The sequence below is a fragment of the Arvicanthis niloticus genome, chromosome X (genome assembly GCF_011762505.2).
Source record: "Arvicanthis niloticus isolate mArvNil1 chromosome X, mArvNil1.pat.X, whole genome shotgun sequence".
Taxonomy (NCBI): Eukaryota; Metazoa; Chordata; class Mammalia; order Rodentia; family Muridae; genus Arvicanthis; species Arvicanthis niloticus.
The window spans coordinates 118,125,707-118,146,598 of NC_047679.1; the positions used below are offsets into that span (position 1 = coordinate 118,125,707).

The 20,892-nt window shown below is 37.0% G+C and overlaps 1 protein-coding gene and 1 pseudogene across 4 annotated transcripts in view; both read left to right on the forward strand.

Annotated features, from left to right (window-relative positions):
• Nucleotides 1-20,892, forward strand: part of LOC117694468 (melanoma-associated antigen 1-like) — a 150,378-nt gene that overhangs the window by 112,920 nt on the left and 16,566 nt on the right. The window lies entirely within an intron of this gene.
• LOC117695560 (U6 spliceosomal RNA) lies at nucleotides 8,435-8,530 on the forward strand (annotated as a pseudogene).

Here is a 20,892-nt window from a genome sequence, read left to right on the forward strand (position 1 = left end):
GAATCACAGCCAGAGTGTCTCAAGTTAAAATATACATTTTGTTTAAAATTTAAAAGATCTTTGTGGATCTCACAACATGTACCCCAATTTCACTCATCTCCCTGTCTCTTTATATTTGCTTTCTGCCCTTGCGACCAAGAAAAATATAAAAAGAAAAAACCAATATATAAACATATCTCATCATGAAACTGTAGTGTTTCACAGTGGGTCCCACAGTATCCCTTTTTATCTACACATCTGTACTTGCAAATGTTCATTTCAATGAATTATTTTTCTTGTTTGAGGCCTCTGTCTTCTGCAACACCATCACCACTGGATCCTCACTGGAATTCCTCTTGGATATTCTGTTGTATCCCTGTTTCATGGAGATCCTGCAGCTTTGGATCTGCATCATTGTCCCTTTCACATGCTTAAAGCTCTGGATCTGGGCCTGGGTGGTAGCTCAATTGGTCAGTCTGCCAGCTCTCTACCAGTGCCTCTACCCTGACTAGATCACCCAATGATGCAGCCAGCAAAGTCAGCTCTCCTGCTCTCATGCCCTCAGGCCAATTTGCCTACACCCAAGCCTCCAGAGCCAGCTCTATTGTGCTGCCCAGTCAAGGTGCCAGGCCCACTTTCCTGAGTGTTGCAACCAGTGAGGGATGGGGTCAGATCTCCTACTCTCACACTTTCTGGGCTGGCTCATTCATGTCTTCACCATCATGGCCAGCTCTACTGTGCTCTGCTGTACTAAGGTACAGGGCCCGCCTGCCTGAGTGCTGCAGCTGGCAAGAAAACAAAATATTTTTAAGACCTATAATAATTCCTGTAAATCTAATTAATCAAAATTATAATGGTCATAAGTCACATTCTGATATGTGATTCAAACTTGTATATAAACAACAAAATATCTTTAATGCTTTTGATAGTTTACTGATAATTAAACATTTCACATTCAAATTATAAGTTCAGACTCTGTAATTTGTGTTAAGTGTTCCAAATAATTATATCATAAATAAATACAAAAAGCACACATAATAATAAAATGTATCCTTAAAACAAATTATCATTATTAAAGTGTTTTTTGGTTGGTGTTTATGTACTAATTTTCTTTCTTTGCTAATGTCTATTCTTTACTGGCATTTGGGGTTATCAGATCTACTTAATAAAAATGCAAGGTCAGTAGTTAAAGTTTGAATTTCAAATGAATATCTAATAACTTTTTAGTGACTGAAAATGAAATTAAATTTGACTAGATGTCCTATAGTAACTGCAACCTTAACATATTTGTGAAATCACTCAACTGGGAAGCAAATGTTCCACCTCCAGTAGCTTTGCTTACAGACCATGGCAATTATTACCATTCCATGGCTGCAAATTAGGATCTTGGTCAGAAATTAAAGACTTGGCTGAGAACAAATTCCAGCATGGAGAGGGAAATTGAATATGAAGTTCCACCTCTACCTGAGGAGCTATTGGTAATTGCTACTATTGAGAGTGGGAGAGTCAGTTTTTTCTAAGAGTGTAACAACTGGTAAGTCAACCATATTCCAGTGGAAGACTACAAATCCAAGAATCTTTCAACAGCAGGAATGGTAGCACATGCCTTTGGATTTAGAAAGGGATGGAAAAGCAGGTGAATCTAGTTTATTCCTTTAGTTGAAAATTCATAGAAAAGCCAGACATGGTGGTGCACTTGGGAAGCAGAAGCAAGCAGAGCTCTGTAAATTTGAGTCCAGTCTGGTATGCAAAATGATTTTAAGTCTAGTTAGGAATACATACTCTGTTGTGTCAAAAGGGAAAAAGAAAACAAAACAGAAAATGGTGTAAAAGGAAAATGAAAATACATACAAAGCACATAAGATGGGGTATTTTAATAAGAACTTCTTTATCATCCATTTCAGCTGTGTCTACATAATCCAGAACATCCAGAACATACAATAGCAATATTGTAATTCCTATGTACAAAGCTCGTTGTCATCAGTGCAGTTACCAAAGAAATTTGGACTATGCAATGTGTTGAAAATAATTTCCATCATTAGAGCTGCTGCTTTCATTCTAATTTCTTATTGGTTGCTGATAATTAAAAAATTAAAATCATGGACTTATTTAGGGTTGTGCCCTTGTTTGGCAAATGATATATATTTATTTTAGTCAATATCTAGAAATGCTGTTTACATGACTAATTTAGTTCTGAATTGTGTGCCTTGTTACTCTGTTTAATGATGGTGAGATGTTTAGGAGCAATAGGTAAGTAATACATCTTTAAACTTGGGTGTCCTATTTCCAGTCAATTGACTTCTGCCTTTAGGAGATGGAAAATTAATGAACTCTATCCTTCCTGCGACAGGAGATTTTACTTAGTTCTTTTCAAGTTGTTGTAAAGAAATTCCTGTATCGTTTTCAGTTAGCCAGGACTACCTAATGATGTTCCTACCTTAAGGAGTCCCTGATTTTCAAGACACGGCCTTACCAGTTTATGGCATTTGCTAAATTTTGTGTGTGTGTGTGTGTGTGTGTGTGTAGACAGTAGCTCAAGTGACAGACATTTTGTTATATTTCTTACTTTGTTTTTCCAAATCCAAGCATATTTCATTGTTATTCAGAACAAGAACTTAGAGCTGTTTATGACAGCTTTCCTTCCTTCTTTCTTTCTCTCTCTCTCTCTCTCTCTCTCTCTCTCTCTCTCTGTCTGCTTCTTCCTTTCTTCCTTTGTTTAGAATCCTTTAGACTATTTGCAAGGATAGAGTCCTTAAAATAGCTTGTCTCCAAAGCAAACTTTTATTATACTATGCTAATTATTTTGATTTCTATTCAGCTGTGGAAAACCATTCATCTGTTCTATTCAAACTATTTTTCTAATTACAGAAAATGAGAATATAATTATTATTTGTAAACTACCACCCACCCATAGGTTTTTTAAGGTACAAAGTACTGCTATTCCTATACAATATGATGCAATTTTTGACTGATTAATTAGAATGTGTATCCATAATATCAAGAATGTTTACTTTTATATTTGAGAAGAAAGGCAAGGATGCGTTTTGAGTTTTTAATATTCAAATTCTTTTGAGCTTCCCTAGTTTATTTTGAGGGAAAACTGCTCACTGACAATAGAACACTATAACTAATTAGTGTTTGTTAACCTGAAACCTTATCTGAAGTGGCCAGTGCTGAGCAAAAAGTGAAAGGTCAACCATGGTTTTATGGAAGAGTTCATCTAATCAGTCCTGGGAACCAAGATGGGATAAGGAGTCTTCTCCTTTTGGTGTTAGTTGACTGGAGCAGGCTAAGGGCAAGAGGATTTTTTATGATACACAATGAATAAAACAAGAAAAGAGAAATAGATGCTGAGGCAGAAGGCGATGACTCAAGTAACCTTTGAGAACAATAATGCAGAAGCTAATGTCTAGGAAAGGTAAGGTATACTGTGCCTACAATTAATATCAGAATGGTACCAAGGAGGAGGGGCATCCAAGTGAATTTGGGATACTGTAGTCGCCCCTTCTGATTGGTATCATGATCAGTAGCTATGCTTAAAAATTTCACACCTAAGGCTCAGAGTATGAAATAAAAAAAATGGGAAACAAAGATTGTAAGAGCCAGAGGCCCTCAGCATATGCTGTGAGATAGTCTCCTCTAAGTCAACAATGTACAAACTGGGGCAAGGATAAGGAGAGGATTGATCTGGGAGGGAATATAATCAAGATAGGTTTTATGAAAATTTCAAAGAATAATTTCAATAGTAACATCCCAAGGTATTTTTCCTTGGTTATGGGTGGGTTATGGTTCCTTTGTTTCCCCAGAAGTAGAAAATACTTTAGTTTCAAGTAGAAAAAGAGTGCCCTCCACAGTAACTATAAACTCCTATCATAGTCTCCTTTGTGTCCTCTGGCTCTAGCACTATGTTGAGAATCATGTAGTGCTTTGGGGAAAGAATGTAGTTATCCAAAAGTTCATGAACAAAGAACACTCAGGGTAAAGAAATATAGTTTTTCTCTCTCCTTAATGTCTCTTCCCTATCCAAGATTAACATCTATTCTAATCTCTGATTACATGGTAATCAATTAGAAAATGCTTCCACATTGCCATAGATCTGGCTACATACATCTTAGTACAGTGTTCCACATAGCTAGCTATTCATGATTTGGGCATAAGCTTGTTTGATGTAATGATTCTGCATAATCAGGAAAAATAATTGCAATCAGCTATATTAATCCTTGATCATTTGATTGCCTGTTTATTAATATACTGTCAGCAAAGGTAGAAGGGTAGACAATTTTGTCTATTTATTTTAATGCCAGGAGACAAAAAAATATGAATAAGTACCAGCAGGGCAGAGGGCGAAGTAAGCCATTAATTATATGAGTATAATGCTTTCGTAAACCACCTAACTGCTTATAAGGCACCCATAAAGTTAAATCAATATTACTATACCATTTGATAAGTGTGACCAATAAAAAAATAAGAATGCATTTATATGACAACTCATCACACAGAGAGAATGTAGACATATTTCTCCATGCTTAAAAAGTATTTTAGTGACATTATCATATTGTAACATAAACCTTAATAAACAAAACCACTATTTGGAATAATACCCATTCAAACAGACAAATTAAATGATGCTTTAAAGACATGTAAGCTTTATTTCCTGTTACTGAACTATATGGCAAGCCTGCTATTAACCATCAGTATTAGTAAGATCAAAATTCTTCAGACCCAGTTTCTTTTTCTGGCACCAGAGTCAATAGCGTTCTACATTCTAAAGGCACATTGAAGAGAAATCTATACTGCGCACATCTGGTAAGAATCAAGAGCAGAATTTTCTTAGCTTATCTAAATTCTGTGGAGACTTCTTTTTCAGCAGTGTTGCAGAGGATGAATATAAAATGATGGTGCCTTTAAAAGCAAAATATTTCACTTGAAAGTGGTTTCGTTAGAAAACCACTCACCTTTCAAACCACACAGTGGACACACGCAATGTTTTTAGAACTCCTTGGATACTGCTTCTTCAGGTGTTGATGAGCCAAACAATTAGACATTATTTTGTATTATATTTTCAATATCTAAAATTTCAATATACAACTTACCTCTGACCTATCTTTGCTTCTACAAGACTTTGGGTACTGTCTAAAAGAAAAATTTATAAAGTGAGAACAATTGGAATTGCCATAGGGTCAAACATACTTCCCAACCTCTGAGGACAACCTCATGAGAACCACCTGAAATGACACAATGGCTGCTTCCTTTAACTGTATGATGCTTCCTTATGTAGAGTACGAGCAATAGTTGTTTCTGTTTCTTTGTCTACTTAGTTGTCAAATACACATTGAGCATCGCTTCTGTTCCAGATGCTAATGTGGATGTTAAAGATGCAGGAAAATATAAAAACAGGTTTCTGTCTCCATGGACATTATGGTTCAGTGAGGGTAGAGAAATAATGAGCAAGAAACAGACTAAAGTAATATATAAAAAGTGAGAATGTGATTAAGTACTGCAAATGAAACAAAGGGAAACTAGATGAAGGGGATTCAGAGATATAGAGGTTGACATAAAAATTTGGAAATAAAAGGTACCATTTAGGCTTGAGAAACAGCTCAGTCAGTAAAGTATTTGTATTATACTACAAGAATCTGAGATCAGTGTTTATGTTAAAACAAAACAAAACACAAACCTGGGGAGCCAGGCATCATGGTGCTCATCATTAATCCCATTACTTAGGAGGCAGAGGCAGACAGACCTTGCTGAGTTCAAGGCCAGCCTGGTCTACATAATGAATTCTAGGACAGCCAGGGCTACGTAGTGAGATGTGTCTCTAACAAAGAAATCAAAACAAAATAACTGGGTGTGGTGGTGCCTTGAGGCATTCTGGCATGCCATGCTAGCATAGGTTACATGTTCCAGTCCACTGAGAGGCACTGTCTTAAAACAAAACAAACAAAAACCATGCCTCAGAACTGATGCCCAAGCCTGTCCTCTGGCTTCTACATGCACATGCACACAGATATACATTTACGACATACATAAACACGTACCCATGCACATAAAAGTGACATTTGAAGCAGGATTTTAAGCAGTAAGAAAGAATGTCATTGGAACATCTAGGATATCTGCTCTGTGGAGAAGCAAGAACAAGAGCAATTGCCTGACAACCTGAAGGAACAACCAAACCAATGAAAATGAGTATGGATGTGACAGTAGAAGATGAAGCCAGAGGTACTTGGTTTCTCTTATGATTAATTTGGTGAGCCTTTCCAGGCTTCTGGAAGAAGTGCTACATGAACAATTGATCCAAGAATTCTCTTTCTAGAAAGGCTCAGAGGTTCCTACCAGGTCTCACACTGTGTCACAACTAATAACTGGAAAGAAATTAGCAAAATCCAGAGTGCAGAAGATGTGGAGCACTGACACTTAAAAGACATGATGGCATAAACTGAGATTCCTATTTCCAGGTTTTGGTCTGTAGAAGCAGGTTAAATACTGCATGAAATGTGGCTAAATCTCTGGTTTAAAGCTAAAGGACTGTGGAGTCCTGTGGTAATCACAGCCACAGCGTTTCTGATTGATCACTCAATCAGACATGTGCAGAGCAAAGTCAAGACAGGTCAGCTAAAGGTTGAAGACAGGAAGATAAGAAATTAAATGTGACATAAAAAATGTACCCCAGGAAAAAGACTTTTTGCAGAGTCAAGGAAAATGCTTACAGTGAAGGGGAAGGAAGTCCTTAATTAGGGGATAACATTTATGCACACATGTAAAGGTTGAGGAGTCTGAAGGCCAAATGGTGTGTGAAAAAAAAACCAGGAATCCAGCATTTGGGAATACTCTGACCAGAGACTGAAAAGCAAATAGGGACTGGTATTGTCTAGGAAATGAAAGGACAACTGTAGAATATATGAATGATGGAAAGGGCCAATTTATAGTAAAACAATGAACGCTCTAAATGTTTACTGTATGAGATGTGTATTGTAGAGAGATGAAGAAAAAGCTTAGGTGGGGAACTAAGCAATTTGATTTCTGGTCTGTCAACTTTCTGCAACCAAAAATCACTTGGGAAAAGAATCTCATGGAGAGATTGTCAAGATCAGGTAGTTTTGTGGCCATGTCTGTAGGGAACTGTCTTGACTCTCTTAATTGATGTGGAAAGACTCATCCTGAAATGAGCAGCGTCATGTCATTCCCTGGTTTGTGACTCCTGACCACATAATAGTAGTTAGGGTCACCTAAGCATTACTGTATATGCTTTTCTTTCTCTCTACCTGTCACTGTGGATGCGATATGACTAGTTGCTTCAAGCTCCTACCATTGTGACTTCCCTGCAATGGTGGACCGTAATCGAGAACTGGGAGCTAAAAGAAGCCTTTTCTTCCCCAGGTTGTGTTTTGTAAGAATATTTATCACAACAACAGAAATGAAACTTGGAGAGTCTCTAGTTTCCAATCATAACACGGAGACAAGACTGATACTGGCAATACAATAATTAAAATTTAACAGTAGGAGCATGTGTAGTTGGAAGTATGTCTGTGTGCTCAAAATATACTGGTTAGTATCCCCCTACTTTACTCTTTACCCTCACAATAGTCTTGAAAGAGAGGTGAAATTAGTACCCGGGTAATTTAACCTGGTTATTTTAGTTGCTCACTCTCTCACTCCCCCCCCTCCTCCTCCTCCGCCCCCTCCTCTTCTCTCCTTTCCATTCCTCCCTCTCTGTCCTCCCATATATCCTCTGCTGACTGTGCCCCATTAGCAACTGAACGTTCCTGGGGTTTTGCAGGCCTCCACATTGGGGGGGGGAGGTAGAGCCATGGGTGTGATGATGGAGCTTAGAGCACAAAGCTTAATTTACCTCAGCAGCAGATGGAGCTGTCAGGTAGCGGATAGGAGGTTTGGAGTCTAACCTGGATGTTCCTGGGGCCATACAGGCCTAGATGTTCCTGGGACTGTGCAATCCTCCCTGGAAGAGAAGATGAGGAAGCTGAGAAAGGGCTTATAATGCACTAGTGTCCACAGCATGTTCATGAGATGATCAGCTGGGAAGTGGTGGCGCACACCTTTAATCCCAGCACTTGGGAGGCAGAGGCAGGTGGATTTCTGAGTTCGAGGACAGCCTGGTCTACAGAGTGAGTTCCAGGACAGCCAGGGCTACACAGAGAAACCCTGTCTCGAAAAACAAAAAAAAAAAAAAAAAAAAAAAAAGACATAATCAAAAGCAGCCATACCCTTTGTTTGCCAGGTCACTGTTAGTGTTATATTTTTACAAGTTTATCATATTTTCTTAAATCTCTATGCCTTCTTCCCCTCCCCCTTTACTAATTTTTCATGTCATTCCCTCCTCTCTTCACATTCTGTTTCTCCTCCCTCCCTTGTTTCTGTCGTTTCTATGACAGAACCCTTTGTTTTCAAATAAAAATTGATTCAAGATATAGAAAACATACAATATAATAAATATTGCTTACTTTGACAGTGAATATACTAAAATTGGACTAATACAGAGAAGATAACATGGCTCCTGAACAAAAATAACATGAAAATCTATGAAGCATTTTATGCAAAAGTATTATAAATATTTTATAACTGCAATGTCAAAGAAGTCTAGTGCAATGCCAATAAAGAACAATGAAAATACTTTAGAGGACATAGAAACTCTGTATCCGTTAGAAATGGAAGTTATCCAACAAACTCAGTGTCTGCCTTTTAAAACTATTTTTGGGGGATTTGTTTTTATTTTATGTCTATTTGTATATTATGGACTTTGCCTGTATGTATGTCTATGCACCAAATGTATGCAATGCCCACCAGAAGCCAGAAGAGGGCATCAGATCCCCTGGAATTGAAGTTACAGACCATTGTGAATCATGGATCCTGAAAGTTAATCTTAGGTCCCCTGGAAGAACAGTTAAGGCTCTTAAACACTGCCATCTCTCCAGCCCCTCACTACCCAATTTATTAATTTATTTTATTTCGAATGCCTAGTTCTAAGAAAAATGGCTTCTAAAAAATAGAGTGGTTGCAAATGGTAACCTGTTTTTAATTAAATTACCAGCAATATGCAAATTGCTATCGACTGGTGCTGAAGTATTTGAGATGAGAACACACGTTTATTTTCAGTTTGCACCTTGAACATTATCTTTTCCTGATCCCACTGCAATATTGTCTGTTTTGTTCATGCTTTCCCAGTGCAGTGTGTTTCATGGCAGTAGCACATCTGACTCCATACACTCACAAAGCCTTGCCTTGTATTTTAGTGCACTTTGTGCATGTGTTCTGTGACCCTCTTTTCATTTGCATAATATCATATGAATGGATGTACACACACCTGAAATAAAAGGGGAAATGAAAGCTTATAATTTCTCTAATCAAGGACATAGTTCCAAGAACTTCAAACCATACCAGATCTGCAGGAGTAGCTTTATTTTAACGTTTGCTTCCAAATCTGTCATTTTTTTTTTTCATAGCAAGGGAAATATAAAAACAGGTCTCTGGTTCTGTTGTACTTAAATGTAACACATTTGAATGAGCATATTTTTTTTACTATAGTTTAACATACTTCAGAAAGCCTTTCTAACATTAAATGCACCCTAATGCCCACACCCTTAAAAGGGTACAAGGATGCTACAGACCTGAAATCAAGGCTCTGTGACATGGTACTTTATCCCAATCCTCTTCAAATTTAGATGGGTGGTAGTAGAGCTAGTTGGTGACTGTGATCTATTGAGGTCTAGATATGAATACATGCATATCTCTCTTGTCAAACATCCCTGTCCCAGGCTCTAGAAGCAAAGCAAAAGCCTTTAGTGTTGCACTAAAAAGAGAAGCACCCTGGGTGTAAAGATGCAGATGTAGAATGTGAAACCATTGGAATTATTGCAGTGCTGTGCTGTCTTTCAGTTTCCAGTCAGCTTATTATCAATCTGCAAAGAGATGTTGCAGTTTTCAGAGTTGAAGGCTATTTGAAAAAATTCATCACTTGGCCTTCTTAAATTAATATTGCATAAGTAATTTCTCAGGAACTTCTGTAATTAGTACTTATTTGTTTTTATATTGATGTTTTTGTCAATGAAATAATGCTATTTTGCTTCTGGAAAATGTACAGAGCCAGGCTTATAAGAAAAGGGAGCTAAACTTATTTGCTGGGGAAAGGGTGAATATGTGATGGAAACAGAGACATGGAGTTGGGCTTTGATTAGGTGCTTTGATGTTTTTCTGCCTCGATATACCCAAGAAGGAAACGTCCCTTACTCAGGAAGAACCATGGTGCAATGATTCTGAGTTGTGGTAAACATGAATTAGAACGGGACCATATGAAATTCTAGTGGGTCTCCTGTGCATGCTTAAAGAGAAGCTTCCCTACTGGGTAATTTGAGAGAACTTTTTCCTCATAACATTTCAGCATACTAAAATCAGAGATTCCAAAATTATCTCCTCCATAAAGACTTCTGGGATTTTTTGCTTTACATTTTATGTCTTCAGTCACTAACAGTCTTGTCTCCCTACCTCACAGATACAGATCAACTTTAGGGCATTTCCTTCATCTGTCTAAAGTGCATTGTGTATAACATTTAGAACAGTTATTATTGTACATTATTATTTACTTTTCTATTGCATTTCATCCTTTTAAAAAAGAATATTTGCATACATATTGTGTCCATTTTCACATGCCAAAAGACTGAGATTTTAAAAGGCACAGTGATTTTCCAAAGGTGACTTGATGGGTGGAGCTGTGTTTATCACAAAACTCTTCAGATTTCTTCCTCCCAAGGCTCTTTTTGCTATAGCTGATTTTGTTTTTTAAATTTGAGCAGTACTAAAGATGCCTAAGTTCTAGGCAGTGCATCCAGTTCTCATTACAGAAGGGATCTGACATTATAAAACCACATAATTCCTCTCGAAGTGGCATTATTGATTCTCTACAGCTGCTTGCACCTGTGCCTTTGAAAACTGTATTTTCTCTTTTATTATAACAACAAGGGTAGTTAGTATATGGCACATGCCCAGGCTGATGCATGGTATGGGAATTTATTTCAATACAGCCCATTTTTAATTTGTCAGACTGTGGATTGTCCAAAGTCTCTTTTGGCATGTTCATTTCCTTTCTTATTGTCACTCACTTTTTACTAAAACCTATTTTTTCCATGCTGGGAATTGAACCCATAAGCCTTTTGAAAACCAAGCTTGTGTTCTACCACTGGGCTACACACTCTGCTCATGAGCTACAATCTCAACTAATGGTGAAAGAGCCTGACTGATTTTAGTTTTAAAATGTAATGTTTTTAGTCATTTGTTAAAAATTGTTTCAGAGAAAATGGTGAGGTTGTATAAAATAGTTTTTTTCTTAATTGTTGATATTTTCTCTTTTCATATTCCCGTAACCCTAATTAGCACTGGCTAAATGATCTAAATTAACTCCAAGAAAAGAAAACAAGTGGTGCAAAATGAAGTGCTTTAACTATTATGATTAAATCTGAATTGTGGTCTAAGTCTGCTCCTGAAACCATCCAAGGTTTGATTAGAGACAAAGGTAATGGTGATGTAGTGGGCTAGTAACAGGGACCTAGCACAGTCCTTGGCAATTTATATAATGATTTTGACATTTCCTTGAAGCCCAGGAGAAAATTGAGCAATTATTTATTTGACTTTAAAAATCACAGGGCATCACAATGCACTCAAGTGGCTACAAAGGAAAGACTTTTAAGCGGAAGAGCTGCAGTAGATGGCACAGCTGATATTAGAATAAGTGTCCATGTGTCAACTGCAAAGAGACAGGGCACTTAAGGTTAATGAGTGGTATTTCATGTGGTCAGAGTGACCAGAAAACTTCTAATACGTGAGCTTATTCCTAAAAATGATAGTCTAGAGGAAGCTGATGTAAAAATGCAAAGAAATTATGTCACAATGGCCTTACTAATGCTAAGATAACTTGTATTTGTTTTAGGCATAATGTGTGGCTAGCAGTGTACACTAAAATATTTACTTCTATTATCTCGTCTACTTCTTCTCAATGTTGTAAGATTGTTTCATTTACTACTCACCAAACAAAAGCTTGTTGAATGGCATGCTAGAACTTGAACCAGCTTCTCTAACCATTGTCTGGAATCAACTTTTAAGTTTCCTGCCATGGAATCTTGGTTAGCATAGTTTGTATCTTTGGAAACTTCTCCATCTTTAAACTGTGGCCACTTGCTTGTAAATGACACAATGGAAGGTAGGTGTGGTACCCCACACCTCGATTTCTGGTATTCATTAGGTCAAAGCAGAAGGGTTGCAGTGAGTTTGAAAGTAGGCAGACTATATAGTTACATCCATACCAGCATGAGCTACAGTGTCTTAAAACAAAAATGAAGGAAGTATTGAGAAAGTAGAATTGTTTGGATGACGTAAAGTGCTGGTGTGTGTGTGTGTGTGTGTGTGTGTGTGTGTGTGTGTGTGTGTGTGTGTGTGTTGGGTAAGCAGGAACTTAGAGATTGGATAGGTATTCTTATTCTGTAATATGAGTTCCCCAACTTCTTTTTATGGGTTGTCCTTTTTTTGTAAGCCCCCTTTAGTATTCTCAGCTTCAGAAAGTGCTAAAAAGTAATAGAGAAAAAAAACTGAGCATGTGAATGTGAAAACAGACAGTTCTCCTTTGCTATTTCCTTTCCTGACGACAATGGCCTCTGAAGGCAAGCATATCCAGTGGCCTCAGTTTGAACAGGTAAACATATGGAAGAAGAGTGTGGTTGAGAGCCAGGGCTACCACTGATGTGGAGGCCAATCAAATAGTAGTTTCTTTCTCTCCTGTCATTAACACACTTTCTTTCTATAAAGGGTTATTTAGATGAGAATTTCCTATATGAGTATTGCATTGAAATCATTTTCCCCTTCCCTTTGTTGTATTTCCATCTCTAGTTCCTCTCAAGGCTTTGTTTTCTACATATAATTAAACCAATATAGTTCTTTTAATGTTGCTCATTATGTATACGTTTTTAGGGCTGGCCACTTGGAGAGTGGAAATGAAAAACCTATTGGGTAGTACATTCTTAGAGAAGATAGTCATCTTTCTTTCATAATACCTGTCTTCATCTAGGGATGGAATGCTGTGAGACATCTTCCATCCACTCTGGCATATCACCAGATATCATTTTTTCAGGTCTTATTTACGCAACATATTGTTGGACCCAGCTATCTTGTCAGATCTAGAAAATACAACACAGCAGCAGATGCCCTGGGCCTCTTACTCTTACAGTCTTTTTGCTCATCTCTGGTAAGATTTTTTGAGACTCAGTTACAGGGATTGCATTGTAGATGTTGTCAGTTGGGGCAAAGCACCTTATGGTCACTTGTTCTCTATATTATGACCAGTTGTAGATTTCCCTAATGGTCTCCATCTGTTACAAAAAAAGAAATGTCTTTGATGAGGGAAGAAAACTATAGTTAACTTGAATTTAAAATAGAGTTAGAAATTATATTGGTTTAGGAAAGTAGTAGTGTGTGTTTTCTTCTAAGGTTATCTAGGCTTAGGGTACCAGGCATGAATTCCTGCCTATTGAGTGGTCCTCATCTGCAATCACAGTGATTAGAGAAAACTCAATGTTTTAGCATATAATTTCCAGATTACTTCAATATCCTGAAAAAGTATCTTACTGTGTACTTACAGTAATTTATAATCTGTATCTTCCTTTTTCATTTTGATATGCCACTGCTTCCTACTACAGTATTTTATTGTCTTCAGTACATTGTCATGGATTTGGGCTTTACCTACATTCTTATGTTTTAATCTGAAAAAATTGTTATTTATATGATATGTTCCTGTCATAGGTCCCAAAGAAATGTATGTGATGTATTGTGCAGCATTTTCCTTCCATCCTTCCTTCCTTCCTTCCTTCCTTCCTTCCTTCCTTCCTTCCTTCCTTCCTTCCTTCCTTCTTTCCCCTTTCCCTCCCTCCCTTCTTCTTTCTCCTTCCCTCCTTCCCTCCCTATATCCCTTCATCTTTTCTCTTTCCCTATCTCTTTCTCTTTCCCCATCTCTCTTCTTCTCATACTATGTAGTCTTTGTTGTCCTGGAATTCACTATGTAGACCAGGCTGGCCTTGAAATCCTAGAAGTCTCCCTGACTCTACCTCCCATATGCTAGGATTAAAGGCCTGTACTGCCATACCCAGCATGAATTTTCCTTTGTTGGTGAATATCTTTAAAATGCTTTTCTTTTTCTCAGCACCTTTTGTGGGAGGGAACTCACCCTCATTATTCTATTTCTCATTTGTATGGTGATTACTTTGTATTAGCAATCTAAACTGAAAATGTAGGGGACATTTAATGGAGAAAGATAATTTTTATGCTCTTATCTCATGACTGTTGGTCGACAGTCAATATTTATTCATCAGTTATTTCTGCACTTGAATCAGTTAGTGTTACCAACTGAATATGTAGACTTGTTTATCATTATATAATGAGAAGGGGATTGTTCATGAAACCACTCTAGATTAAACTACTTTATTTTAATTCATCCTCTGTTCAGGGATATTTTTCCTAAGGGGAAAATATGTCATTTTCTTTTTAGATTTTATAGAAGTATGTGTGTGTGTTCCCTGCGTGGGTGTATGTATGTGCACCACATGCTTGCCTTGTTCCCTTGGAGTCCAGAAGAGGGCATCATATCCTCTGGAACTGGAGTTACGGGTGTTTGTGAGCAACTATGTGTACATAGGGAATTGAACCCAGGTCTCTGCAAGTGCAACAAGTGCTCTTAAGTGAGGAGTCAATTTCAAGGCCCTGGGCAGATTTTTAAACTAGAAAATGGGCATTATTTTTGTATAACCACTGCTGTGTTAAGTCAGTTTCTTTAATTTTTAAGGACATTTTTGGACTACTCAAGGTCAGATCAATTTTAAAATACATTTTTCTGAATACCATGTTTTAGTGTTCTGAGAGAAGGAGGATTAATACTCCTAAGGGGCAAAGAGTTTTGAAAACCTTTCTAGTGGAAACTATAGTTTACAATGATCAAAGTCTCCTGCTGACCTGCTACTTTCTTTGAAAAAGCTAAGAACTTCATTCATTGTTCCTCACCTGAGTGTTATTCCCTTGGAAAGATCTTGTACTTTATCATAGAAGACGTGTACCATGATGTTCATGCCATCATAGTATTAACAGCAAAAAGCTGTAAAGCATCTTAAGTGTTCTATCAATGAGACAATAGATAAATTAGGCCTATTCATATATTGAATGAATTACTCTATATCTATAACCATTTAAAAAATATCTACATTTTCAACCAAAGCACTGCTGAATGACAGGTAGAATGATATTTGCTCTAAGTTTTAAACCATGCAGAATGTTTCAGATCAGATAAACTAGGTTAGAATACCTTAACAAAACCTTTTAAATTATAGTGACACAGAATATCTGGCAGATTCTCTGTGTCACTCGCTATCCCCACCTGATAAAATTCTTCATCCATGTTTCAATGATCTCTTCACCAATGGAAAATAAGTACAGTGATTTTCATGTTACCCTATAAATTCCTATTTTATTTGTCTAAAGTAAGTCATACAGTCAAACTAAACTTTAAGGAGACTAAGTAAGACCTGAAGAAATATGGGTCAGTGGTTATGAACATCTCTTGTTCTTGCAGATAACTTGTTTCAGTTTCTGGTACCTATATGACAGTTTGTTAACACCAGTTCCAGAGGATACTTTGTGGCCTCTAAAGGAACTCACACACCTGGTGCATAGACATACATACATGCAGGCAAATTACCAGTACACATAAATTTAAAGTAAAAATATGACTAAGGAATTTAATTTTTTCATGTAATTTGAGTGGACATCATAAGTATTTAGCAGCTTCTTCAATAAAATTGACAGACTAAAGAATAATCAATATGGCATGTATGTATCCTAGAGTATAGAGATAGGAAGAATCCACTCTTCCTCTGCAGGGAAGAAGACTGTGGAGTTAAATGGGATGGAAATGCTGAAGAAATGCTTCCTCTCCCACTTCAGTTTACTCTCTATCCTGCCCCATATTGACTTGGTTTGGGGAGGCTGCCAGTGTTATATATTCTACTGATGAATGGCTTCTCCTCAACATCTGTCAGGGCTCTGATAATAGGGAAGCACTAAGAATATTGAAGAGAATAAGGTGAGAGAGATAGAGGGAGAGAGAAAGAAGAGTGTTCCCTTGACTCTGTTTTATGAAGTTATCTTAAACCTATTTTCTGTGGTACTTTGGTTTTCAGATGCCCTCCCTTTTATTGAAAATAGATTCTTATATAATATATTCTGATTACTGTTTCCCCTTCAGCTCTTACCAGATCCTCCCCATTTTCCCACCCACCCAAATCCACACCCTTTCATTTGAACAAAAACAGGCATTGAAAAATAAAATAAGATAAAAAACAAGAATAAGACAAAACAAATAAACAGAAGGAAAAGCCAACAATAAAACACAGAAAACACATACAGATGCAGAGATATGCATTTACACAATTAAGAACCCCATAAAACACAAAACCAGAAAGCAGAATGTATGCACATGCGCGAAGGATCTGTAAGGCGCTCTCTTTTCTAGGTCTTGGGGTCTACAGGTTAACATTTTAGTTATTTGCGAACACAGTCTGCATTTTCTGTTGTGATTCTTTGATATCTATACCTTTGTAAATAAATAATCCTTTCTTTAACAGACTAATCCTGTGCAAGTTTGTCACTTCTGTCCTAAGTGTATCACTATTGTTTCTGGTTGGATATAGAGCACATCTCAGATACATTTACAGCGCTTTAGTTTGCATGCTGGGTTCTGGGCACAAAACCACTTTAAAGGTCTCTATGCATAATCTACTTAATAATTAAAGATTAAATGCAAAGCCACACTTTGTTGCTCCTTCCCCACAAACCTTTAAAATGATATACAACTACCTTACTGTAATAACAGTTGTATAGTGATTAAATCTGATTTGTATTCCATTTAGCTTTGTGATTTTTTTAATGCATGTAGTATGAATCAAATCAGCTGTGCTAGTTCACACCTATAATCTCACCACTGAGGAAGCTGAGGCTGGGAAGACTGCCATAAGTTCCAAGCCAGCTTGAGCTACAGAGTAAGACTCAAAACAAATGACTCAAAATGACAGAAGACTCAACCTTGAGGGTGTTCTTATTTTTTTCTATTTAAAATGTCATTTGATTTACATTGCTTACTAAATCATACTGAATGTAATTGGTTTCAAATTAAGATGTTCAATAACAATTCCAATAATCGATATTGGAATGGCTTTTGGTCTTCTATGAAAGATGTAGTACTTGCAGAGTATGGAAAGCTCTGGGCTAGTAGTGTATCAGTCATCTTTTGATAGTAACAATGAAATACTTGAGGAATTTGGTTCCAAATTTTGATGCATAAATCTTGATGCAAAATTGACTGGCATATGGTGGGCATGTACATTATAGTGGAAGCTCATGACAGAAAACAAAACAAAACAAAAAAACTTATGAACCAAGATAAACAAAAGAAGAAGAGATCAGAGTACCCCAAATCCCTTCAAGAATATGTCATCAAAGATATAAGGATATCACATAAGGATCCAGCTCCTAAGGATGCTGTGGACCTTTAAGAAGACTGAGAAGCACCATCAGGACCAGGTCTTTGACACATGGAATTTTGTAGGATACTACCTTGTTGTAGCCTGAGTTGTCCCACGCTTGGGAGCCAGAAATGTTGAGAACTGCACTACCCCACGTTTGGGGGCCAAATTGTCTCGGACCGTTCTGTCAATGTTGGGACCCACACTGCCAAACTCCTTGGGGACTAACTTGTTAGCCCGTACTGCCCCAAGATGCTCCAGTCTGAGGGTCAGGGTTCAGCAAGAGAGAGAGAGAGTGAGGACAGACTGGAAGAATGGAGACCAGACAGAGTGATTCAATGCCGTTTATTCTTCAGTCTCTTTTCCTAGTCCAAGTTTCAAGTCTTGAGTTCCTAGTCCCTAGTTCCTAGTCCCCAGTGCCTGCAAGTTTCAAGTTTTTTCTTCCAAGTGCTAAGTGCCTAATGTCTAATTCCAAGTTCTTCCTCCAAGTGCCAAGTGCCTAATACCTAATAATCATAATAATTCTTCTTCCGAGTTCTCTAGTTCAAGTGTCTTCTACCTCATGCCTAATAACTAACTCCAAGTTGTACTGTAAGTTGTACTCTCTAACCTAATTCCTAGTTCCAAGTTGTACTGAACTCTTCTGTCTGTCTCACTTCTAAGCCACACCCTTAAGTCACACCTTTAAGTCATGCCCTTAGGTCTTGTCTCTAAATCTGATCTCTAAGTCACGCCCTTAAGTCACACACCTTTAGTCTCACACACCCAAGAAAAGATCCTGAATATCTAAAGCAAGATGTTATCAGAGTGTGCTCAGCTGTTGTAGGCTATTGTAAACAAGCCTCTTGTCAGGGTATATGGCTCAAGATGGATGCAGGGATGATAGCTGCCTTCTGTCGGCTCCCCACACTACCTATATTAAACTCTATCAGTTAGGTATTGTGGGCCTATGCAAATTTTTTCTGTTGTTGAGCTCAATGTTATTAGAGAATGATTGTTATCTATCTGTACCCTTTTAAAATTCCACTTAAATTTGATAACAAATATATTCAATTAAATATAGAATCAGACAAATATAACTATAAAAAGAAACAGTCTGAGCTGGTGAGATACACACCATGGAAAGGTGCTTGCTGCTCTCCTGCTGTCCTGAGCTCAGGCACAAGGTCCACATGGTGGAAGGGGCAAATTCACCTTGTAAGTTGAACTCTGACCTCTACATTGTAACAATGCTTTGCCCCCATAAATAAATAAATAAATAAATAAATAAATAAATAAATAAATGTAAGAAATTAATGAAAAGAATTAAAAACATTGAAAAGACACAATCAAGGCAAACCTCTAAAAAAGTGTGAAAATCTAAGGGATAGAAAAGCAATTATGAAATTTGAAAAGATTTACATTTTTATTTATTATAATTGAGATAAGATGTAGCCTGAAAATATATTTATTTTTATGAGAGTATTTCATGAGAAAGACCAGCAGAACTCTTATTACTGAGCATGTCTGGAGGAGAAAATTATAGATTTTTATCAAAGAGTAAATGAATGTACCCTTTGATTTATTTTGTTAAAACTAAAGAGAAACTTCAAAACTCTGATGAAAAATACAAAAATAAACTCAAATGGATAAATCAATGTAGATGGATGGATAAGAATGCTCAATACTGTCAAAATTTAGCTCTTCCTAAACTGTCTATAGATTTAATATGATCTTGATCAAAATCGTTATGTCATTTTGTGGATACTGACAACTTTATTCTATAGGTTATATTAGAACACGAAAGATTTAGAGTATGCAGTACAATATTGAAAGAGACCACATTCAAAGGAATAATGTTGTCCAATATAATAGTGTGAAAACATTGTAATTCAGACCGTATAGTATTGTGAGCAAATAGAAAGCCCACTGACATAAAGACTGTGAATGTCTCCTTGCCAAGGAAACAAGGACAATGTGATGAAAATAATTTGAGGTTTCAAAAAAAAGTGGTGTGGAGCCGAGGGGCATTTACTGGGCTTGAAAAAGATCACAGACTTTTTTTTTTTTTTTTTTTGTATTTTGTGCAAAATACAAAACTATAAGAGTCCAAGAAAATAAGAACTTCTGGGTGACTGTGAATTTGGCAATTACTCTTTTGGCTATGATACCAGAGGCATGATTCTTGAAATATCTGAGAGGCTAGCCAAACTACATTAAAATGGAAAGGTATTTGTTTTCTGAGAGATACCAGCAAGAAAGTGAAAAGGCAGGCCACAGACTGAGTAAGAGGAAATACTTTTAAAGTGCATACCTAATGAAGATTTTTTTATCTCAAGTATACAAAGGGCTCTTTAAACAAAACACATTTTTGGTATATATATGCATGTGTGTATGTGTGTGTGGTATCCATACACTGTACATTTTTTGCATGGGTATGGATTTACATATGTGCATGAATGTTGAGGCCAGAGGTTGACACTGGATATATTCCTCAATCACACTTCAATTTGTACACTGAGGCAGGGTCTCTGACTTGAACTCAGAGCTTGCTCAAGCCTGGGGCTCTCTTTCACTGTTGTCTGAGCTATGGAATTACAAGAAAGCTGACCAAGCGCTTTTACCCACTGAACCACTCCCAGCCCTCTCAGGATTCTTTTAATAATTTGCTTTAAATTGTATAAAAACAAATGGGTTTTCATTGTTGCATATATATATATATATATATATATATATATATATATATATATTCAGTATAGATTGTTCTTATTCATCGATTTTTTTCCTTTTGATGTTCCTTGTTCCCTCTGTCCTCTCTTGTTAGTTTCTGCTCTCCCCAGATAGCCCTACCATTTTGTTTTCATGTCATATATTATTGGTTATATTTTCACCTCTCTTAATACTTCTTCCTCCTTTTTAATGGTTCCCTTTTTTATTTCATAGCCCATATTTATTTCAATGTGCACATATTTAAGTGTACATTCCACATATGATAGAATTTCTGCTATATTTGACTTTCTCAGTTTCTGTCATCTTGCTTAATATCACACTTTTCAGATTCATCCATTTGGCATTTCAAATTTTATGATTTCATTCTTTCTTATGGCTGAATAAAATCCAATTTGTGTACATTGCACACTTTACCCATTCATCTGTCGATCGGCATTTAGGCTGGTCTTCATAGCTATTGTGGACAGAGCAACAAAGACAAAATTCTGTAGTATGTTGACTTGACTTCTAAACAGTGTAAACCAAGGGGAGGTATATGTTGGTAATAGTACAGTTATCCTTTGACTTTTTTCTGAGGAACCTTCACAGTGACTTCCAGGGTCATAGGTGGGACAAGGTTTCGTAACCACAGCAGTGTGAAAAG